Genomic DNA, 25,847 nt, shown 5'->3' with positions numbered 1-25,847 from the left:
ATCTCAGGTGCAGAGCCTCAGGAAAGAGTTTAACACATACTTCCTGGGGTTTCACCAGAAGTTCCCCTGAAAGATTGGCTACATACATCTGTCACTAAAAAGACTCACTAAAAAAGACACTTGTACACATGTACAGAGTTACATGAATATATATCTATCTGCCTCACCTCAGCCAGGATTTCAGCTTGGAAGAGGCTTCAGGGATGTGTCCTTTGAATTTCACATTCCTTCTTCTGCAACTTCTCCTCCTTGTCAGGTCCTTGGCTGGCCCTAGCTGCTTTTCTACAATGAAGCCCCGAGCATACATGGATGGAGATATGATGATTGCTGGGCTTTTCCCTCTGCACACTTTGGGAGCTGATAACAGTAACAGTGATGCTTCTGCATATGGACAGAACAACCCGTAAGTAACTTATCTGTTTTTATTTTCTTTTATGTCTTGTTCTTAGAATAGGCAATGGCTGACAGAACTCTAGGAGCACAGGTGAGAGTTTTCTGTCTTCTCTACCCTGCCAACTGCCCTTAGTGTACCAGAACAGCTCAGTTTCATTTTTGCATTTTCCATCTACTGTTGAGAAAATTTATACCTTCCAGTAGGAAATGGCTGTGCTTTTCCTCCTGGTAGTTTCTCTCTCCAAGGCTGTAAGCACTTCACTGTAATCCTTGTATCTTTTCCATGCCAGATGTCACTGCAGAGGATGGAGTGATGTGATTACAAACAACCTGAATCAGTGGCAAGTGTTCTGTACTAAAAGGCTACAGACACATTTCCTTCCTCACAAGACAGTGGTCTAAGAAGTTTTGTTTGGAAACACATATATTTTGAGGACACTGACAAAAATTCTCATTGTAAGCTGCTAGATGATGAGGTGATCATTAACTCTTCAGTAAGCTAATGTTTAAATCCATCTTAGGCATGAAACTCCCTTATAATGTATGTCCTTTTCTTTAGCCAAAGCTGAGTGTACACCTGGGGATTAAGTGGGACAGTGCTAGCCTTGAGCAAGAAAGCTAAAGAACAGTGTCCATACACTCACTCAATCAAAGCCATAGGACACAGCCACATGGACACAAACACACATTATCTATCTATCTATCTATCTATCTATCTATCTATCTATCTATCTATCTATCTATCTTTTACTGTAAAAATAGTTACCCTCAAAGGTAACAACTATTAGCTCGTGCCACAAACACTCTACAATCCAGGTATTATTAAGCATGTCAGCATTATCAAAGATCCCTATTTGGAGTATTAATCTGTCAAAGATGAGATCTGCTTTATTTGAACACTTGCATATGCTTGGCTTTTGCTGTGTTAAGAAGGTCTCACTAATTAATGGTATAGAAAGAAAGAGAGAAAGAGAGAAAGAAAGACAGAAAGAAAAAAGAAAGAAAGAGAAAGAGAGAGGGAGAGAAAGAAAGAAAAGACTTAAATAGAGAGACATATATATATATATATATATATATAGAGAGAGAGAGAGAGAGAGAGAGAGAGAGAAAGGTGGCTATACACAACTCCAAAAAATACAGCAGGTAATTTGATACTTATTTCAAAATAAAATGGCATTGACTATTTTGTGCACTTCATTTCAAGTGCTGATATGACAAGTGGTCACTTAGAGAGCTGCCCACAGATGGGATCAGAGATGGGAGGGGTAGAATTACTCTCTTCCCTGTTATAGACTATATATTCTTATCTTATACATCACTAGCATGTTCCCTCCTCTGTTTGTTGTTCTTGTTGTTGTTGTTGTTGTTTTGGGTGGGGAGTACATTGGTGCTTCATCTGGAAACTCAGGGCCTGTGCACTGTCTGTGACCTCTTTTCATCACTTTTGAAGTAGCTACTTTTTCCACAGGAGAGCAGAATTTAAATACCATGTTTCCAGCATGTTTCTCCAGTTCTGATTCTTTACCTTAGTTTTTATGTGTTTTATATTATCATTTAAAATTCATATTCCTTCTGCCCACACTGTCATCTTCCAATTCAACTTAAACTTCTTTGGCCCTAAATGTTCAGCTGGTTATTTTCCTTTTTCTCATTGCCCCCAAAGCACTTTCAAGTTCCAGAAAATTGCAATTTCTTTCTGGCTTGATGGGTAACTCACTGTAGCTTTGACATTTCTGTCCTGCTTGCTCAAAGGCTTTAAAATTTTTTTCTGCGCTGGATTTCCACTTGTAATATATAATTTTTAAAATATCTGCTCATAAGTGAGTTTCTTAATTAGACTTTTACTTACATACATTTCAGAATTATTTTACTCATATTCTGAGAGATGAATAAGCAGCAATAGTTTCAACTATACATTTTGGCCTTCCCACTGTTTCATGCATTGTGCTGAAACTTTATAATCTGACACAACCAAAGGTGTTTTACATTTCTAGTGTTGGGTGAAATTTAGGAATTCTCCTACTTAGAAACATTCAGAGCTAATTCTTGCTATTATTTTATTTTATGATGGTTTGAGTTCTATTGAAGTTAACAATGTAGGTATGGTGACCCTCATTTTTTCTACTCCCTGTCAAGTTCAGTAATTTTTCTGCTAATTGGCAGAGCTGCATAAAAGGAATACAGGCAGAGTATACTAATAATTCAGTATACTTACTGTGTCTTAAGATAGGTCTAGATAATTATCGATTTAGTTTCTCAAAAAATTTATTCTTGACTGTTCAGTGTCCTTGAAGAAGTGATAGGAAATGGGATAGAGACGTCACTGAACTAGTGCATGATTTTCAGTAATATGGCTTTATGCTCCGCACTGTTCAAGTTCATCCACAATCTGGGAGCTATGTCTTGATATGTGTAACTGTGTTGATTATTGCTGTGATTGTTCATGATTTTTTTCTTCAGTAACATTTCACTTTTGCTTTTATGCAACTTCCTTTTGAATCCTTGCTTATTCCTTCTGTGATTTTACTCCATATTTCATTTTTCTAATATATTTCAATTTTTTATCCATTTAGGGATCTATTTCTAGTTAATTGAAATGCAGGGTAAGTTCTTTCAGTGTACTGAGCACTTGATTTAAACAAGATTGTGATGTTCCTTTCATTCCTTCATTTTCTATATTTGTAGCAATAGTCTATGCTGTTGCCACTTTCATTTCTTCAAAGGATCAGTGTATTTTTTGTTATTTGCCTTGAAAAACAATTCACATTATCATGCATTAATCTTTAATTACATTGAAAATTTTTAATATAATTTATGTAAGTATTTGGTAATGGTTTCAGAATAATTCATTTGATTTTCATGTTATGTGGCTATATTCCTTCTTAATTTGTAGCAGTACTACAGTGTGATCTGCATGTGTGCTCAATATATTTTCAAAAAAATTAAAACGTTCCAGGTATTTTGTCCTCACCGTCATCTCTCCTGGACAATGTTCAGTATGTTGATGAATAGTGTTTTACTCAATAGAATTTCACTGAAATAATCTCTTTATAAATGTGGGCTTCATGTGATTAATGGTTCAATTTAATTCTGATGCCTTTCTGTTGATTTTGTTGGGAAGAACTTTCTGTGAAATCTTCAGCTAGTGTTGTATCATGGACTATCTTAAAGTCTGCATCAGTTTGGTTAGTGTGAAAAGAAACAGAAGTGCTATGTCATATTGTTGATTTGATCCCTCCATCATAGCATTAAGAAATTGTCACTTATGTGGATGAGCACATAAGGCGATGCTAAGTGAAATGAACATATTAGGGAAACGATTGTTATATTACTTTTGTAATTACTTTCAACATGCCACGTGAAACAGTAGCTTCTTTGTTGATGATCCTCTTGTATCAACTTCCTGTGGTTGTACCCACATTATGACTGTATCTCATCTGAGTACATTACATTAGATACTGTATATACTGGTATTAGAGCTAGGGAAGGGAAATTGAATATCAAAATTGAGAGACAAATGATAAAAAGACAAACGACTCCAAAAGCAATACTTGCAAAACCATTTGGTGTAAACCAACTGAACAATTCATGAGGGGAGATAGAAGGGAGAGGGGGGAAATGTGGGAGTAGGCAACAAATAGTACGAGAAATGTATCCATGCCCTAACATATGAAACTGTAACCCCTCTGTACCTCACTTTGACAATGAATAATAATTATTATAAAAGAAAAAAGAAAACTGTGCTTTATCATTTTTCATTAAAGTCTACTTCCTGTGATGTGTTATTAGTTACTATTGTTTTAGAAAAAAAAATTCCCTCTATATGAAGTGCTTTATTCCAATTCTTTTTTATTTTTTAAATTGACATTTTTTTAAGGTGATGTGCAGAGATTAGTTACATAAGCCAGATAATGGGGGGCACTACTCCCCCCATTTCTCTGTTTTTCCATCCTGAACCCTCCCCACAAATTGTATATTTGAGTTTCAACCTAGTGTCAAGGATGTATCCCTGCTGCATTCGTTCATCATTTGTCCCATCATTTCTGTGTTCATCCTTAACATCAACAAAACTGGAAAACTTACACACAAGAAAGAAATCAAAACCAGTGACAAAAGAAAAAAGAAAGAAACAAAATAAAAATCATAATACAAAAATCTCATTTCCATTTGTTGTAGATCATTTCAGTAAATATGATTTTAAGATCATATGCATATAGCTATTGAGCCTTTATGATCCTCTCTTGAGAATATTCTCCTTTGGTCTCCCTATATGAATATTTAGAATCCTGTATAATTTATCTGTCTAATTGTAAGTTTTTGTCTTTCACCATCCATTGGAGTTATTTTTAGATATATGGTAGATAGATATGGACAAATTTTAGTTAATACAATGGGAGAAACTATGTTTTGTTGGGCCTGGCTTACTTGGCTTAATATGCTATTTTCCAGTATTTCCAGTTCCTTATGAAGGTAGTAACATCACTCTTTAAGACAGAGACATAGAATGCCTTTTGCATACATAGCGCACTTTCTTGATCCATTCATCCTTTGATGGTCATCTGGGTTGATTGCACATCTTGGCTATAGTAAACAATGCTGAAATGTATGTAATTGGCTGATACCTTTACTGTGGCCTCATTTGTGTTCTATCGGATGAATGCCCAGGGTGGGAATTTCTGGGTCATATGGGAGCTTTATGTTACTCTTTTGAGGAACCTTTATATTGCTTTCAAACGTGTTGAACAAGTTGACATTCATAAAACAGAGTGGTAGTGTTCCTTTTTGTTCGCATCCCTGCCAGCATCTTTAATTGGTAATTTGCTTCATAATGGGCACTGTAACTGGGGTGAGGTGAACCCTCAATATTCTTTTCCTTTGCATTTCTTTTGTGGCCAGAGTTGTCCAATATCTCTATACGTATCTATTTTCAATACTTATTTCTTCCGCAGTGAAGTCTCTCTTTGATTCCTTCACCAATTTATTAATTCGGTTGTTGTTTCTTTGAGGATTTGGTTTTTGTTGAATTCAATGTTTTGACCTCTTAATCCATATTAGAAATGGGTCCATTGTCTTACACAAAGTAATTAAAGAGCTTTTCTCGTTTGGGGGTTTATTCATATTGGCAGGTATGTCCTTTCCCATTCTGAAATGCTTCATTTGGAGGCAGTCTCATTCATCTAGACTTTATTTGATTTCTTGTGATTCTGCATCTTGACTCCACCCACATTATGGGGGCCATTTTTTGAAACATGTTACTCCAGGATTTTAGTTTGATTATGTTAATATTTGTTGGCAGTATGAGCCTCTTGTAGACCTAAGATTGATGAGTTTTGCTTTTTATCCAATTACTCAATCTGTGTTGTGTATTTGGAGATTTAAATCCATTGAGAAGTGAAAAGTGTTTGGTAACTCTTGACATATTATCCACTTATTTGGTGTCTGTGCATCATATTTTCTGATTATATTGATCGGACTAGCTAATCATGGACAGTTTCTCTGCAAGTATCCTGTTCTGGTTGGTTTTGTGTTTTTTCTCCTCTTTATTGTAAAAATGAAGTACAGAGGGTTAGTTTTCTATATGCTGGATGTTTTACCTTTCTTTTTTATTTCTGGCCTACTGGAGAAAATTATTTCCATTTTCTTGTTACGCAGTTTTACATGTGCCTTTCCGATATGAAAGAGTTCTTTTCTGGGTACATTCTACTTGACACTTTGCCTGTAGAATGGGGCATACACCTGTTAAAGCTCTCCTTGCTTTCATGGTCTCAGATAAGAAATTTGTACTTATTCTGACAGCTTTTCTTTCATAAGCAATCAATTACTTCTTTCCGATAGGTTCCATATTTCTTTTCTTGGTCTCTTCTGATCCTGTGGGTATTACAATGTCGCAACAGGATTGATTTCTTTTCTGGTCTAGTCTATTTGGACTTCTATGTCTTCTTTTTTCTGAATAATTACTCATGTATTGTCAAAGTGAGGTACAGAGGGGTTACAGTTTCATACATAGGGCAGTGGGTACATTTCTTGTTCAATTTTTTACATCCTCCCTATTTTCTTCCATTCCCCCTTCTCCTTCCCCCTTTCCCTTCCTCTCCATGAGTTGTTCAGTTGGTTTACACCAAATGGTTTTGTATGTATTGCTTTTGGAGTTATTTGTCATTTTATCATTTGTCTTTCAATTTTAATATTCCCTTTTCCTTCCCTAATTCTAATACCAGTATATACATTATCCAGGATACTCAGATGAGAGACAATGATAGCACGGGAAAACCATAGGCAGGGATACAAGAGGATCATCAACAATAATAAAATAGCTATAGTTTCACATGGCATGTTGAAAGTCGTTACAACAGTGATATAACACTCGTTTACATAACATGGAGTTCATTTCACTGAACATCATCTTATGTGTTCATAAGGCTTAGGTATTGGACTCATGTGATCCTCTGCTGTGACTAGCCTAAGCTTGAACTAATTATTCCCTTTGATGGAAACCATAGAGTCCATGTTTCTTTGGGTCTGGCTAACTTCACTTAGTATAATTTTTTTTTCCAAATCCTTATATTTCCCGATGAATGGGGCAATGCCATTCTTTCGGATAGAGGCATAAATTTCCATTGTATATATGTACCACATTTTCCTGTTCCATTTGTCTACTGAGGGGCATCTGGGTTGGTTCCATATTTTAGCAATGACATATTGTGTAGTGAGAAACATTGTTGTGGTGGAGGCTTTAGTGGTTCTTGTTTGTAATCTTTTGGGTGGATGCCCAAGAATGGGGCTGCTGGATCTTAGGGGAGCTCTATATGTAGCCTTCTGAGAAATCTCCATACTACTTTCCAGAGTGGCTGAACAAGTCTACATTTTCACCAACAACGTAGTAGGATTCCTATTGACAACATCCCCTCCAGCATTTGTTATCTTTAGATTTCTTGATAATGGGCATTCTTACTGGGGTGAGGTGAAATCTGGAATCTCAATGTTGTTTTGATTTGCATTTCTTTTATGGCCATGGATGTAGAGAACTTTTTTATATGTCTCTTGGTCATTCTCATTTCCTCTTCAGTGAAGTCTCTTTTTCACCTTTAGCCAACTTGGTGAGGGGGTATTGATTCTTTGAGGATTTGTTTTGGAGGAATTTATGTTTTCTAGTTCTGCATATATTTTAGATATGAGGCTTTTGTCCATTGTTTGCCTGGTATAGATCTTCTCCCAAGCTTTCTGTTTATCTTGCAAGCTATATCCTTTTCCCTGCAGAAGCTCTGCAGTTTGATGCACTTGCATTTGTCCAAGCTTTCTTTGATTTGTTGCATTTCTGGGCCTTTGTTAAAGAAGTATTGTCCTGTAACAAGGAGCCCATGGGTTTCTCCTATGACTTGTTGTAGTGTTTTCAGGGTATCTGTTTTTATTTCGAGGTCATTGATCCATTTCAAATTTGTCTTTGTGCACGGTGACATCTAAGGATGAAGCTTAAATTTGTTGCAGGTGTTGAACCAGTTTTGCCAGGAACATTTGCTGCAAAGCCTGCTTGCTTCCATCCTATTTTTTAGCTCCTTTATCAAAGGTTAAGTAGGCATAGATCTGTGGGTTCATTACTGGGACTTCACTTCTGTTCCATTGGTTCTCATGCCTGTTCTTGTGCCGATGCCAAGCTGTTTTTATTACTATAGCTTTGTAATACAGCTTGAAGTTTGGTATTGTAATTCCTCAGCATTATTCTTTCTACTTAGGATTGGTTTTGCTTTTTGCAGTCTTTTATTGTTCTATATGATTTCTGGATTGCTTCCTCGATTTCTTTAAAAAATGGTGTTGATATATTAATGGATATTGCATTGAATTTGTAGATAGCATTTGGCAATATGGCCATTTTGACTATATTAATCCTAACAATCCAGGAGCATGGGAGGTTTTTCCATTTCCTTAGTTTTGCCTTTATTTTGTTTTTCATGTTTTGAATGTTCTCATCACAGATGTCTTTCATTAGTTAAGGTTACTCCTAGGTATTTTATGTTTATTGAGGCTATTGCAAAAGGAATTGTTTCCCTGATTTGGTCTCAGTCTTCGGGTCATTGGCATATTGAAAAGCCACTGATATCTGAGGGTTTATTTTATATCCTGCAACTTTGCCAAAGTTTTGGATCAGCTCAATTAGCTAGAGAGTAGAGTATAGGAGGTTCTTTAGATACAGGATCATGTCCTCTGCAAAGAGAGAGAGAGTTTGGCTTCATTTTTTCCTATTTGGATCCCCTTTATGTTTTCTTCTTTCCTAATTTCTCTGGCTAGGAATTCTAGTACTATATTGAAGAGGAGAGGGATGAGCAGACAACCTTTTCTGGCTCTTGATTTTACAGGAAATGGTTTTATCTTTTCCACATTAAGAATAATGTTTACTTGTCTCATTCAGCCTTAATTATATTCATGAGTGTTCCCTGGAATCCTACTTTCTCCAAAGCTTTTATCATAATTGGGTGCTGGGTTTTACTAAATGCTTTTTATGCATCTAGAGAAATAATCATGTGATTCTTGACCTTGTTCCAGTTGATGTGGTAGATTATGTTGATTGCCTTGAGTACATCAAAACAGCTCTGCATACCGAGGACGAATCCAGTTTGGTCATAGTGCATGATTTTTTGATGAACTGTTCAAGTCGATTGGCCAGAATTTTATTGAGTATTCTTGCATCAGTTTTCATCAGGAAAATCGGTCTATAGTTCTCTTTCATTGAGTCCCCACCTGCTTTTTGGATAAGGGTTATACTGGCATCATAGAATGTGTTTGGGAGCGAACTTTCACTTTCAATTTCATTGAAGAGTTTGAGAAATATTGGTATGAGTTCTGTTTTAAAGGCCTTGTAGAATTCTGCTTTGAATCCATTTGGACCTCGGCTTTTCTTGGATGGGAAATCTCTTATTGAAGTTTCTATGTCAATGCTGGATATGGGACTGCTTAGAAGGTATATATCTTAACGGTTAAGTTTTGGCATATCAATTTTTGATAGGAATTCGTCCATTTCTTCCAGGTTCTTGAATGTGTTGGTGTAAAGGTTTGCAACGTATTCCCTTATTGTCTTCTGAATCTTGGTTGTTTGTGTAGTTATTTTACCTGTTTTATCTCTAATCTTGTTTATTCGGGTGTGCTGCCTTCCTTTTTCGGTCAGATTTGCAAGGGGTCTGCCTACCTTGTTAATATTTTCAAAGAAACAACTCTTCATTTTGTTGATTCTTTCTATGTTTTTGTTTTTTTTTTACTCAAAGTCATTTAATTCTGAATACTTTTTAAATATTTGCTTCTATCTATTGGCTTGGGTTTGGCTTGTTCTCTTTCAAGGAGCTTACGGTACTTCCTTACGTGGTTGAGTTGCCATTTCTACAGTTTGTTGATGTAGGTACTCTGAGATATAAATTTTCCTCTGAGTACTGCCTTTGCTGTTTCCCAAAGGAGCTGGTACTTTGTGTGCTCATCTTGGTTTAATGCCATAAATATTTGAATTTATGTTCTAATTTCTTCAATGTCCCACTGGTGCTTCAACAATGACTTGTAGGATTTTTTGGGCTGGCTGTTTGAGTTGAGCTCTAATTTTATTCCTTTGTGTTCTGTGAGAATGCAGGGAATGACTTTGATACTTCTGAATTTGTACAGATTTGCTTTGTGCCATAAGATGTGATCTGTTTTGGAGAATGTTCCATGTGCTGCTTCAAATAAGGTATATTCTGGTGTTTCTGGATGGAATATTATGTAGATGTCAATTAAGTCTAGTTGGTCTGTGAAGCTGTTTAGTTCTGAGGTTTCTTTCCTCAGTTTTTAGCATGTTGATCTGTCCAGAAGTGACAGTGAAGTGTTATAGTCATCCACTATCAATGTGTTTGGATCTATGATTGTTTTCAGAATCAGTAGTGTTTGTTTGATGAAGTTGGGTGCTCCTGTATTTGTGGTATAGATATTTCAGATGGTTATATCCTCCTTTAGGAGAGATCCCATTACTAGTATGCACTAACCATCTTTGTGTCTTCTTACCATTTTTAATTTGAAGTCAATTGTTGCTGATACTAGGATTGCAACTCCAGCCTGCTTATGGGGGCTGTTTGCTTGGTAGACTTTATTCCAGCATTTCACTTTTAGAAAATATTCGTTTTTGCTGGATAGATGTGTCTCTTGGAGGCAGCAGAAAGATAGCTTTTGATTTTTGATCCAATTTTTGAGCCTATGTCATTTAATTGCAGAGTTAAGTCCATTAATATTGAGAGTTAGAATTGAAAGATGATCATGTGTTCCTTTCTTTAGCGCTATCTTTTTAAAGGCTGTGTCTTCCCTATTCTTGTCCTAATATTACGGTTTTCTAATTAGGGTTAATTTCTCTGTCTGCATTTTGTTCTTCATTATTTTCCATGTGTAGCACATTCTTGAGGATTTTCTGTAGTGCTGGTTTGGTGGAGATATATTGTATTAGTTTTTCCTTACTGTGGAAGACTTTTACTTGACCTTTGGTTATGAATGAGAGTTTACCTGGGTACAGTATTCTTGGTTGATAATTATTTTTATTTAGGGTTTGGTATACCTCATTCCACCCTCTCCTTGCTTTCATGGTCTCTGATGAGAAGCCTGGAGTAAATCTGATTGGTTTTCCTTTATATGTGATTGCTTTCTTCTTCCTAGCAGCTTTAAGGATTCTTTCCTTGGTCTCTATTGATCCTGTTTTGATCAGAATGTGTCAGTGTGATGCCCTATTGGGGTCTTGTCTGTTTGACATTCTAACTGCTTCTTGTGTCTGGATAGGCCTATCCTTCTGGATATTTGGGAAGTTCTCTACTATTATTCTGTTGAACACATTGCCAATTCCGTTAACTTCTTTCTCTAGGTTTTTCTCAATACCTCTTAGCCTTAAATTGGGCTTCGTGATTGTATCTTGGAGCTCCTGAAGTGATCTGTTTTCCTTATTTGACTGGTTTTGTATTTTTTGTTGTTGTTGTTGTTCTTTTTCCATACACTTTAAGGAATCTTCAATTCCTGAGATTTGATCCTCTGCTTCTAGTCTGTTCTTTAGGCTAGCTACTTAGTTTCAAATCTTCCTTCCACCTGACTGGTCTTTCTTGATGGCTTCCATATTTTTGCTATAATTTTCTCTTAGGTCCTGTATGGACTTCTTTACTTCATTAATTTGGTTCTGATTGCTTTCTCTCAAATATTTCAGCTGGGTAGCTATCTTTTCATTGGACTCTTGAAGTTCATTTATTGTGGGAGAATTAATTTATCTGACCAAAAGGAAGACTTAGCCTCGGCACAGTCACTTCAATGCCTCATCAGCATACTGACAGGCTCTTGGGACCATATTCCCAGCTAGAAGTTTCTTTGTGTCTGTTGGGCCAAAGGAAGACTTAGCCTAGGCACAGTCACTTCAATGCCGCGTCAGCATACTGACAGGCTCCTGGGAATATATTCCCAGTTAGAAGTTTCTTTGTGTCTGTGGGCCAAAGGATGCCGCCTTTTGTCAGGAGAATCTCCCCTTCTCCATACAACGTCTCCCTGAGGAGACTGGTTTGCACAGCTGCCTTTAGTGATAGTTACTCATTATAGATAGGATAGCTTCTTCTTAGAAAATAGCACATTCCCTTCTCAATAATCAGGATAATTTCTTCCCATATTAAACAGAGAAGTCTCCTTTAGGTGTATAGAGCCCTGGTCAAGGTCTGGAGCAAATAGTAGCTAGATAGTAAATAGTTTAGCCTTAAATAAGTAAATTCTCTTCAAAGCAATAAAATTTTGTAGTAGATAAACTTCTGTGTTTGTATCCTTCCTCCCAGAAATGGTGTTCCTCAAATTATTGTAGTTATAATGGATAATATGGTGTGTTAACCTTTACCCTGAAACTTGTAAGTTGATTTCTAATGATATATAAACCCTGGCCTTCCTGAAATAAAGTATGTATTGGTTTACTCGCCTTTCATCCCCCGTGTCCTGACTGCAGTTGCAGTTCCTGGGTCCAACAAATGGCGTCCAGAACCAGGGACCTGATATTCTGACCCATAGGAGGTTGCGGAACTGTCGAGCTCTCAAGTAAGGTGAGAGATATTTTGTAATTCACAGGAGATAAGGGATCTGTGTGTAATTCACAGGAGATAAGAGATCTGTGTGGTGAGCAACTATTCTCAAAGAATTATGGGGTTATGGGACAAGCTAAATCAACTCCACTTTCTAATCTTATCCACCATGTACTGAAACGGAATGGAGCTATAGTCTCCCGCTCACAAATAGATGAGTGTTTACAGGTGGTCGTGGAGTATTATCCCTGGTTCCTGGAGGAAGGTACTTTAGATTTAGAAGTCTGGGAACAATTAAAGACTAATGTGGAGAAGGCTGACGTGGAGAAAGCTATGAAGGCTTATCATTTGTCTGAGGAGGTAAAAACTCAAATTGGGCAGGAGCTAAAATAGATGGCTACACCGGAACAATCTCCTGTCAGTTTTGTTAAAGAAAAATTAACACCAAATAAGCCTTCAGCCTCTACATATGCTCCTTCAGAGAAATTAATTCTCCCACAATTTATCTTTCTATTTGTGGAGGCCATGATATCCTCTATTAATGTATGCATGAACTGATGTATTCATCTTTGGATTGCCTCCTTACACTCTAGAATACTTGTCTGAAGAGATTCAAACTTTTAACATTTTTATCAGTACAGTTTGTAGAGCATTATGAGGGTTCTCTTCTAGGTCTTTGATTGACTGCCCCGCTTCCTGCTTATTATGAGTGGGAGATGAGATTCCCTTGATTGCCATCTTTCTTGTGCTTATTCTGCCCATTTGGATTGTAAATGCCAATTGACAAGCACCTGTGAGCACTGTTTAAGACCCAAAGCAGACCTTACCAAGCCTTGTTGTATAAATCTTAGAAACTCAGAATCATATACAGATACCTTCCCTCTCTTTTTTGTATAAAAGGCAGATTTGGCATCCCCAAAAAGTATAATTTTACTATAACAACCAACCCTGAGCTCTTTATTCAGTGGTTACTTGTTTACCGCTATAATACTATGAGCAAGTTTGTTTTTTCATTTAGTTCTTTCTGGATGGTGTGATTTCTTTATGAACCCTTTGACTCACTCAGATTGAACAGGGATACCTTCTATCTAGTCTGTTGATAACCAGGGGTCAATGGAGTCTGGAGTTCCTGGAAGTAAGTTTAGGGTGGTATGTTAGGAATAGTGAAGAGAATGGAGTAGAAGGAATGGGGGATGATGATTTTGGTTTAGTTTCAGTGAAGTGGAAGGGTGGAGAAGAGTAGAGTGGGTAGAAAGAACAAGATTAAAATGATAATTATTGGAGAGTCAACCGAAAAGAGTAAAGGTTTTAATCAAACGAAAGTAATTTTAAAGAAAAAAACGTAAAATGAGAAACTAAGAATACAGAAAAAGAAACACATAAAACAAAACTAACATATCACTTATAAACAAAAAACTACCAAACAACTCAAAAGTGACAGAGAAAAAAATAAAAATAGTTAAAATAATGTTTAAGAAAGAACAAGTAGACAAATGTGCAAAGCCAAAGGGAGTCTTCCTTGTTTGGGTGGGCTCTTTCCAGTCTCTGGTTTCCTTGCACTGGTCTACAGTTTGCTTTCCTGCTGCTTGGCTGGTTTGATTTGCTTTCAGCATGGAGGATGTGGTTCTGTTCTGACCTTCCTCCCCTATTCATTAAATCCTGGGGCTCTGTGGTTTGCACAACTTGCAGGCAGGAGCTGCGAGTTTTCTGTAGTTGGGGGAGACTGAACAGTCTTGAGAATCATGGTTCCTCCAGTCCGCTGCCATGCTGTTGCCTTTAATGCCTGCTTCTTATGCTGCAGACTCATCAGGGCAGGCCACCTTGGGCCTGGTTTACCTGGCTCAGAGCCCCATGTTGGGGGGGGGGTGGAGTGGGAGGCAGGGGACATCTTCTCCTGGGTGGAGCTGGCTGTGGAATTCAGCTGTTTGCTAGTAGATTTGGGTGTCCACTGTAATGGGATGTTTATCTGTCTCTGGGACTGTTTACTCTCCTGTCTGTTTGTTCCATGATGCCAGTAGCTGCTTGCCACTTTTAGTTTGATTTTAGAAATTCTGGCTTCTGGGGAGTTGGCAGCTGCAGCATCAGCAGGAAGGGGTGTGATGGTGCGGGGCAGCTCTGACTGAGTTTACCTCAGTTTGTGAGCCAAGCCCTGGGAACAAGCCTCTCGCCTGGGTGGTAGGACCTTCTCCAGAGCAGAGCTGGCTCTCCCCATCCAGTTACTCTTGCGCTTTTCAAAGATGGCCCGTTTGTCCTCACTTTTCTTTGGCCCACTTTGTTTCCAGTCTTCACTGTTCCAGTGTATGCCAGAGTCAAAAATGGCCCTCGCTGTGGTGATGGGAAAAGGGCTACCTTCCTGATGCTGCTCTGTGGGCGTGGATAACAATGTCTTTCGTGGGGGTACTCATGCTTTCCCTACGATTTCAGCCCCTCCTTGCTCAGCTTGTGATCTGCATGTGTCTGCCACCATCTGGAGGATTTCTTCCTGGTCACCTCTGTGTGCTTTAGGTGCGTGGCGTGCCGGGTGCTGTGCGTGGCAGTGGGACACTGCCTGAGGATCAAATCTGTTTTCCAGCCAGCAAAGTCAATTTTTCCTTTGGGGCCAGAATCTCTATACTGTTATAACTTACTTGGGCTGTCTTTCTTGGAGTAAAAATTTCTCTGGAGTGGTAAAACTGAGATCTCAGAGGGAGCTTAACTAGGGATCTGATCCTCCTCTGCCATATTCCTGGAAGTTTTTATGTCTTCTTTTGCCTGAATGTGTCTACAATTTTGCATAGTCATGAACTTCTCTGGTAGAATTTTGTTAAGTGTGTCTTTCATTGTATGTTATTCTCCTTCCTGAATAGTTGATCTACAATTTGTCCTTCTGCTTCTTCCCTGAAATTCTTGCAAGTTCCTTCATTGTTTCTTATATTTGTTCTAGAAAATGTCTTCTATGTCTTATATTCCACTGTCAAATTTTTTCATTTTATATTTTTCTATTTCTTTCCCTTATACTTGATTATTTTATGGCTTTCTTTTAGGTCTTAGATGGACTTCTTTATTTCCTTAAGGTTATCTGTGTCTTCTCTCATATTATTTTGTTGGGAGACTACGTTTTCATTAGACCCCCTTCCATCTTCTGATATTCATTTATGTCTCTTTGTAGATGTCATGAATTATTCTACTAAACTTTAGTTAGTCCAACCATGCTCACAAATTGCCTTTTGTAGGTTCTTTTTTTAATCAACATTTTTATCACTGTGTTTTCAAAGCATAGGTAGAACTGTCCTCTAACTCCTTCATTGTCTGCCCTGTAGCCTACTTATTTTCTGTAAGAATCAATCTTTCCTTAATTTCCATTTTCTTGTATTTCTATGAATACTTTCATTCCATTTTGAATCATTTATATTTCCCTGTTGCTTCTATTGATTCCTTCTTTACACAATGTGCCTTAATTTCATTATATTTATTTCATTAGAATGTCCACACTCCCACATTCCACTGCACACATATATAAGACAAAACATAAAGAAAAATACTGTTATCCTCCTTACGCCTCTGTTTTCTTTCTTTCCAGTATCTCAACCCAAATATATTGGGAAAATAATAGTGATTAATGCAGTTTCTTATTGTGGCCTTGGAAGATGGATTTCTATGGAAACCTTCCTCACAATTCTTTCTGCACCCACTTGTTAAAGGTTCCTCTCTCAACAGTTACTGACTGGGAGTTGGGTGATTGTATTTGTTTTTCCTACATAAATAAAAAAAATCCCTCAAGTGATATTTAATATCTTATTATGTTTATTGTTGCAGGAAGAGCTGTTCATTAGTTTGGGTTTGTGAGCACAGTTTCCTATAGAATCTTCATTAAATGGGACTTTGCTTCTGAAAGATGCTATTAAGTTGAAACTACCTTAGCTCAACCCACAAAATAACTACTTAACACAAACTACATAAGGAGAGACTTACATACAAATTTTCACACAGGTGGAGATTATTACTCAAAAGGAAGTGAAAAGAATATTCAGTGTCTCATGAAAGCCTCCTCTATGTTTAATGGAAAAAACTTTGCTGTGCTACATGTGTGTGGTAGTGAGGATAAAGAAAGCCCTTTCTCATTTAACTAAGTGTCTGAGAGGATTGACAAATTCCTTTCATGTCCATATATAATAGTATATACCAGCACAAGACATGACATTTATATGCCATCCAGATTGGCGATAATGTTTTGACATATTTATTGGCAGAAGAGCAAACATTCAGTCCATAAAAGTCATGAGTTTGCAATCAACCTCCTGAATTTCTATGTTCACAATGCAGGTTTTCCATCAAGAACTACCAGTTTGTTTTGGCCTTTGCTTTTGCCATTGAAGAAATCAACAAAAACCCTGACCTTTTATATAACTTGACTTTAGGATTTGATATCTATAATATTCGATATGGACAATGGACATCATTGAAAAATCCCTTCACTTGCCTCTTTGGGAAGTACAAGATTCCAAACTATAACTGTATGAGAGAGAGAAAACCTATAGCAGTACTTACAGGAAATTCAGGAGCAATATCTTCCCTGATTGGGACACTGCTGGACATCTACAAGTTTCCACAGGTGAGAGTGGGAAGGGATCAGGATATTAAAAATGACTAATTTACGTCTCTTCAGGCATTAGAAGAATATGCTAAAAACAGACTGGATTTATGAACCAATCAAATTTTGTCAAGTGATAGAGTGAATAGTCAAAGACAATTGTATATATTCCCACTGGTTTAGAAAAGGGTATGGAAACGTTAGAGAAGACAAAGGGACTTTTCTGGAGTTTTAAGTTTGATTTTCTTAAAAATCAGGAACTGTAAAGTGATTTTAAAATGTCAAGAGATATTGAGCTGGGTGCTAGTCACTCACATTTGTATTTATTATTATTATTTTTTGGCCAGTCCTAGGGCTTGGACTCAGGGCCTGAGCACTGTCCCTGGCTTCTTTTTGCTCAAGGCCAGAACCCTGCCACTTGAGCCACAGCGCCACTTCTGGCCGTTTTCTGTATATGTGTGGTGCTGAGGAATTGAACCCAGGGCCTCATGTATATGAGGCAAGCACTCTTGCCACTAGGCCATATCCCCAGCCCCATAGTCACTCACATTTGTAATCCTAGTGGCCCAGGACACTTATTTCTAATTGAAGAGAAAAAAGTGGACACTAATTCGTGTTTCAAATAGTAGAGTGCTGCCTTCCAGGGAAAGGGTAAGAACTTCATGAGGCCATGATTTCCTGGATCTGTACTGCCACACACACACACACACACACACACACACACGCTTGTTTATAAAATATTTTGAATGAAGGGAGTCAGACTCAGATAGAGAATGGATTGTATGTGTTCTCTCATGTGTCATGTTAGGTCTAAAATAGGAATATTAAATATTTAAAAATATGGAAGACACATATTCACTTACACATACACATGAGTACTGTTGCTAACTTATATGGTACTTATTGGGGTAGAAATTCATGGTGTAACTTCTCTGGAAAACACAGTAAGTATGAAAAGTGAACATCAGAATACTGGAGAGTATCTTCTCTTTGGGGGTGGGTGTTACGGGGATATGGAAAGCAGCAGCAAAAGAAGGAGAAAATAGTGGGCAAATAAAATATAATACTCAATGTATGTATGTGAAAAAGGAACTACTAAGGTCATAGAATACAGAAGCTGGAAACACAAGACTGGAGTTGATGATAACTGACAAAAATGAAGAGACATTCCTACAAACAAATTGGTGCACTGTACAATAATTTGTAAGTTTAAATCCTTTTCAAAAACGAAAAGAAAAACCTACCTTTCACCTACTTCACATGGTTATATAATATATACCATGTCTGAAATTGTGACAGATGGAAATCATCTCATTCATGAAGTGTCCTACTTTCATTCCCTTTAGATTACTTTTGGTCCTTTTGATCATACTCTGAGAGATAATAACAAGTTTCGTGGCCTCTATCAGATGGCCCCAAAGGACACATCAATAGCAAGTGCAATGGTCTTATTACTGCTTCACTTCAAGTGGAATTGGGTGGTACTGATAACCTTACAAGATGAGAATGATTTGTGGATTCTTCCTGCATTGAAAGAAGAGATGGACAAGAACAGAGTTTGTATAGACATTGAGCTAGCATTTCCAAAACAGTTCCTCTTAAATGTTTTCAAATTCATGGGAAGTTATAACCACATAAATAAATCTACATCAAATGTCTTCATCATCCATGCTGATAATGAATTCCTACATCATGTAATGATTTGTGTTGAGCAATTTTTAATAAAAGGCAAAGTTTTTATCATGGACTCACTGGTCGACTCAACCAGTAGTAAAAAATACTATGTTCTCGGTTCACTGCATGTACAGTTCATTTTTTCACACCATCACCCAGATGTTTCTGGATTCACAAATTTTGTCAAGGAAGTTAGCCCTTCTAAATACCCACAAGACTTTTTCCTTGCTAAACTGTGGTTTCTCTCTTTTAATTGCTCAGATTCTAAGTCTGATTGTGTAATGTTGGAGAACTGTCTTCGTGATGCCTCCATGGGTTGGTTGCCTGTGCACATTTTAGACATGACTATGTCTGGAGACAGTTACAATATATACAATGCTGTGTATGCTGTGGCCCAGGCTCTCCATGAAATGCTTCTTCATCAAACAGAACAACAAACAATGGGAAATTGGAAAGGGAGAGTGCCTTCCCCTGCACTGGTAAGGAAGGCCTCCTGTGTTGATGGCACACACCAAGAATATACTCAGTTCATAGACGGGTTTCTAACTACAAGAAATTAAGGTTTCTAACTACATGAAATTAAGTATTTCAGATAGTTTTCAAAAAACAAAGCAACTATGCATCTGTAAATGTCTGTGAGATTCTGTAGACATGTGTTCATGTACTCTACAGGAAAAGCAGGCCACTAAGAAGGACAAGTTGTATTTCATGTGTCTAAAAATTCTTTTAGTTACAAATAACATCAACATGATAATAGTTAATGTTTTGAAAACTGTAAAATCACCATTTCCCTCTGAAATTCTCAAGTAATTGCGAATGATGAAGTCCCGTACATAATTCACTATATTTATATTAGTAATCAAGGTTTGTTCTACTTTATATACTAAATTTTACAAACTTCAAGATAAAGACATTGACAAAAAGTGGTGGTTGTAGAAAACAGTAGATAGGCAACCTAAAATTGTCTCACTCATGACTATTTACATGTAATTCATTTCTCTTGCAAAGAGTGCTTATATTTCTATACAGAGTGGCCAGCATTCAGAAAGATTATTTGTATTCTGTAAATTATCTTCTGGGATACTTTATTACATTCCTCTGGTATTCTTGAATTCTGAACCAGAAATTTGTGGCAATCAGGAACTTTTTTTAGTTTAGGTCTTTTCTGGGATGTACAGCACCATCAGCCAGTGTATCTCTTTTAGTTGCATCCTTTTCTGAAGAACATCCAATTTCACAATCCTGCTGGAGATAAAGTGGTTTTGCATGATGAAAGGAAATTGGAGCCAGAGTTTGATCTTGTGAATATTTGGAATTTTCCAGAAGGTCTTGAACTTAAAGTTAAAGTAGGAAAGTTTTCTCCATATACTCTACAAGGACATCAACTATCTTTATCTGAAGATATGGTACAGTGGTCCATAGACACTACAGAGGTGTGTTGGATATCTTTCTAATGATTTTCAGAATATGTAATTAAGCAAAATTCATCCGTAATTCTGTGCCTGGTTGGATGCTAGCAACTTACTCCTATAATGAACTACTTAGCTGGCTGAGGTCTGAGTAACATGTTTTCAAATCAGTGCTAGCAAGAAAGCCTGTGAAATGCCTCACCAATTACCCATGAATTCAGTGGGAAGTGGAGCTCTGGATTAATCATTAGGGTAAGCCTAAGGCAACAAACCTCAGATACACAACCTAGGCTTTCAATTCAAGTCTTAAAGTTACACACACACACACACACACACACACACACACACACACACACTTATACCGTATGTATTTACTAAGAAGCAGGTATTGGACCTTTAAATATTTTCCACTTAAGAAATTCCATGGATGGACTACTATATAGGAAAGGAACAGTATAATTTAATATGGTGGAGCATTCATGGCACATGTTTGTAATTCTATCTTCTCAGGCTGTCAAAGCTGTCAGTTTTAGATCTCAGATTACATGCCAGGTCATCTCTGTAGAAAAAATCTGTGAGAATGTTATCTCAATTAACTTCTAAATAGCTGAAATGGAGATTTGCCTCAAGTGGTAAAATCCTAATCTTGAGCAAACAATTCTCAAAGGCAGGGCCCAGACTCTGAGTTCACACTACATTACCTATGAAAATGTAACTCCTCTGTACATCACCTTGACCACAAAATTATACCAATAAAAGCAAAAGTGTTACCATTGTGTTTCTCAATGCTTACTGAGAATAGTATCGTAAAATATCATTTACTTTTTTTTGTTTGAACTCTGGGCCTTAGTGTGTGCCTGAGTTCTTTGCCTCAAAGCTAGACCTCTACAACTTGAGCCACAGTGACACTTCTGGTTTTTCTGATAGTTAATTTGTGATAAGAGTCTCAAGGCGGAGCTGGGGATATGGCCTAGTGGCGAGAGAGCTTGCCTCGTATACATGAGGCCCTGGGTTCGATTCCCCAGCACCACATACACAGAAAATGGCCAGAAGTGGCGCTGTGGCTCAAGTGGCAGAGTGCTAGCCTTGAGCAAGAAGAAGCCAGGGACAGTGCTCAGGCCCTGAGTCCAAGGCCTCAGGACTGGCCAAAAAAAAAACAGGACTGGCCAAAAAAAAAAAAAAAAAAAAAATAGTCTCAAGGACTTTCTTTCCCTGCCTGGCTTTCAACTGCGATCCTGAGATCTCAGCCTCCTGAGTACCTTGGATTGCAGGCATGAGCCACTGGTGCCCAGCTAAACTGCAGTTTACTCAGCAGGTTTCTGTGCTGTTTTAAATGTTTATTTTGCTCCATCTCGTGGAAGTTTTATTCAATACTTAATTGCCTGCTACTTAGGCACTTGTAGTGAGAGTTATCAATGAAGAAGCATAAGCTTTAAAAACAAGTTTCTTAGCCCATGGCCACTGGATGAATACGAAGATATGATGACCCTGGGCTTCAAATAAGTCTGAAAAGGAAAGGCTTGTGCATTTCTGTGCAGCACACTTTGAATGCTTCAAAAATGACTTTCCTCCTTATTCCTCATCACTCACATATACGTAGGAGAGAAATTATAACATGAATTCCAGAATCTCCACAGTGCTAGCCAGTAGGAGTTATTTTCTTACCAATAATTTCCACAATACTCACCATTCAACAGGTTAAATAGAGATCAAGAATATAGAACAGAAGCAGTTTGGGGGATATGAGGTGGAGTCTATAATGGTATTCAAATGACCAGATTTATGTGCATAAAACACAACGCTTAATGAAACAATGGAATTATTCGTGTGTCAGGTAAAAGTCTGATGGGTTATTGATACATATCTGGCTTTCTTCAGCCGCCACACTCTGTCTGCAGTGCGAGTTGTCCTCCTGGATTGAGGAAATCCCTTCTGGAGGGAAAGGCTGCCTGTTGTTTTGAATGCACTCCTTGTTCAGAAAATGAGATCGCTAATGAGACAGGTAATTGCATGACTTAGACAGAAAATTCATGCTCCCTCTTAGTGTCCCCCAAACATGGCAATGCAAAAGTTGTGTATTAGGATTGCAGCATCAAAGCTTTTCTTTCTTCACTTGGTAATCTAATTGTGACCATCATGCTACTGCTCCTTGATAAAGAAATCTTGGTCTCTGAATTACGTGTCTTTAATTTTTTCGACATTATTCAACATGTCTACTCAAGTAATCACCAATGTAAGTTTAATATTAGTTATATTAAATACAAAGCCTTTTTAAAAGTATGCTGTCCTTTTACTTCAAAGTGAACTTTAACACAAAAAAGACCTTTCATAACTTTTTATCCTACTCCCCAGAAATGTCATTGCAACAGAGCAAGTGCTGTGGGTTGAGTTCTGTGGAAGAAGCAGGCACAGGTTTTTCCATAGTGTAAATTTAAGTCTTCAAAAATTGATTTGATTTTCAATTGATCAGCCCTTTCCAGGTAAGTAGGAGACAAGTATAAAATGGCAAGGAAGGACTACAGGGCTCTGATTTATTTTGGACACAGACATTTAGAGAGGTGGAAGCTTATTATGCACTATTGTGGATGAGTGGTTTGAATAGGGTAGACAAGGCTAAGAATAACTATGGCAGCATAAAGTCGTATAGAACATTTTTATCGGGATATTAGAAAGGGCAGTAAATAACTTGTTTAATATTTACTCACAATGGCTAAAAAAAGAGGTGAAAATGCATGTCAGCATATGATGAAGACATAAAATAATACTGAACAAGTCTGGTAACAGTTACTTTCATGATAATAAGTATTGAAATGTTGGAATTATCTCTATGTATAGTTTTTCTAACTTCCCTTTAAGTACTGCAATGGCTTAATGGTTATTTGAATTCCTCACCAGACATGGAGCAGTGTGTGAAGTGCCTATATCACCAGTATGCCAACACAAAGAGAACCCTATGCCTCCAAAGAGCTACAAGTTACCTGGCTTATGGAGAACCCTTGGGGATAGCCTTGACCTGCATAGCTCTTTGTTTATCTACACTCACAGCAGTTGTTCTTGGAGTCTTTGTGAAATATCAGAGCACTCCTATTGTCAAAGCTAATAACCAGGCTCTCAGCTATATCCTTCTCATCTCCCTCATCTTCTGTTTTCTCTGTTCCTTGCTTTTTATTGGCCGTCCCAACACCATCTCCTGCATTCTGCAAGAAACCACGTTTGGAGTTGCATTCACTGTAGCTGTATCTGCTGTCTTGGCCAAAACAGTAACTGTGGTTCTGGCTTTCAAGGTCACTTTCCCAGGGAGAAGGATGAGGTGGCTGCTGGTGTTGGGGGCTCCTAATTTCATCATTCCCATCTGTACTCTGATCCAGGTGACTCTCTGTGTACTCTGACTAGGGACTTCTCCACCCTTCATTGACACAGATACACACACAGAACATGGTCATATCATCATCCTATGTAACAAGGGGTCCCTCATTGCTTTCTACTGTGTCTTGGGATACCTGGTTTCTCTGGTCCTGGCCAGTTTCACTGTGGCTTTCCTGGCCAGGAACCTGCCTGACACCTTCAATGAAGCCAAGTTCCTGACCTTTAGCATGCTGGTATTCTGCAGTGTCTGGTTCACTTTTCTGCCTGCCTACCACAGTGCCAGGGGAAAGGTCATGGTGGCTGTAGAGGTCTTTTCCATCTTAGCTTCCAGTGCAGGGCTCCTGGGCTGCATCTTTGCACCCAAGTGCTACATCATCTTGTTGAGGCCAGATAGAAATGTTCTGCACTGCTTTAGGGACAAAATACACATTGGGAGAAATAGTTCTTCTTGACATGAAACTTACATGTACAATCAAATATATGCAAGGTTGAGACTAAATTTGCATTCCTTTTTTTATTTGATGTTAGTTTATATTGTTGCAATCAATTCAATGAATAAGTGATATTCATTCATTTCTCTAGTAATGGTACAATTGCAAGTTACAATCAGAGCAATGAATCTCTGAGTTTCATTCTGTGTATTTTTTCTTTCTTTTTACTCTGCACTGACACAATCAATTCCACTAGAATATTTTCACTGTTACTAATTTTGTAATTGTGCTTTCTGAATCATTTCCCTAAAATTTCTTCATTTCCAGTCATGGGTCATGAATTTAAAGCCTGGGTAATGTCCTTGTTTTCTGCTCAAGGCTAGTGCTTTAATCCTTGATGCACACCTCTACTTTGTCCACTCAGATGGTTAACTTGGAATAAGGTTCTCTTGACTTTCTGTCTAAATTGGCTTCAAACCCTAATCACAAAATCATGTCTGCCTGTATGTCTGGGTTTATGGATACCTTTCTAACTTTTAAACTACATCATCGTCCTGCCTGTGCATTGCTATTCTTCTTAGTCACCATTCATTTATATTTTCCTCTTTAAAAAGGTCCATGTTGGGGCTGAGAATATGGCTTAGTGGTATAGTGTTTGCCTTGCATGCATGAGGGCCTGGGTTCAATTTCTCAGCACACCATAAACAAAAAAATGCACAAGTGGCCCTGGGGCTCAAGTGGTAGTGAGCTAACCTTGAACAAAATGAAGCCAGGGACAGTGTTCATGCCCTGAGTCCATGTCCCAGGACTGTCAAGAATAAATAAATAAATAAATAGTTTCATAATTTTAATTGAGTGTATTTTGCATAAGTGTTGTATTTTCAGGCACAGATCTGCCATTTCCAATACTCCTCAGTCTGTTTCGGTGGAACATCTCTCCCATTCTCTCTGATTAAATTTCCTAATTCTTCTCATTCATTCACTTCCTTATATCTCTACCTTATCTTCTTTCCTTATATTGATTCAGAATTTCAATGGGTTTATTTGCTACAAAAATATTCAATTATGTATAAGGTATTGACTTTATGAAATAATACCTGTTGGATGTAGAGATTCATAATAATTTGCTTGCCCATAGCTGGATATCCTTTTCATCTTATTCTTGTTCAATCACTTTAAAACTAGTATATGTACAAAATTATATACATTTCATCTGTGTATTTTTTCATGTTATTTGATGTTACGCCTTTTGATAAAAAGTAATGTTGCATTTCTAATATTTTAATTGTATAAGAAATGTATTATTCATCATTAAAAGGTCTGAATTATTGCACTCTGTATTATATTTAAGAAATACATGACTATTTAAGATATATGATCACGTAATGGCATGCTATTCTACTCTTTTCTATCGTTCGTTGCACATTTCTTCTGAAATATTCATTCCTTACTAAATGTTTATTGTTATCTTTACATACTTCTACACTGGTTTCCAATCAAACATGTCAATTTATGATTACAATGTCATTTCTTTTGTACTATCTGAGGGATTATATGCTGACAATGGACTTGTATTGCTTTAGTTTTAAAATAGAATTGTTAGGCAAAATAAAATCCTGCATTGTGTTTATGTTCCTTTCTAAAGGCATACTACTTAGCAACTATTTCTAAATTATTAGTATTTTTATCACAGGATGGTTAAAATATCTCCATTTCTATCAATGTTCACATTTTATCTTTCTTGATTTTAATAAATCCATCAACAGAAATGGATTACTATTGATGATTAAAACACTGGTTGCCCATTTAGTAGCAAGCAGTTAACACTGATCACATAAGAGATCCACAACTATAAGTTATGCAGAAGTGAAAGTGCATTTTGGCCATCTTGCAGGAGAGCAAGTTATCAAGTCTGAGTAAAAAAAATACATGAGATGATTCTTAAGACATATTTTAATGTTGTGCAAAT

General features: G+C 37.4%; 1 pseudogene; it reads left to right on the top strand.

Annotated features, from left to right (window-relative positions):
- The first annotated feature begins 305 nt into the window (after positions 1 to 305).
- Positions 306 to 23,946, top strand: LOC125367062 (annotated as a pseudogene).
- The last annotated feature ends 1,901 nt before the right edge of the window (positions 23,947 to 25,847 follow it).

Source organism: Perognathus longimembris, chromosome 18 (genome assembly GCF_023159225.1).
Source record: "Perognathus longimembris pacificus isolate PPM17 chromosome 18, ASM2315922v1, whole genome shotgun sequence".
Taxonomy (NCBI): Eukaryota; Metazoa; Chordata; class Mammalia; order Rodentia; family Heteromyidae; genus Perognathus; species Perognathus longimembris.
Note: the sequence above shows the minus strand (reverse complement) of the source record. Positions and strands in the feature narration are given on the sequence as shown.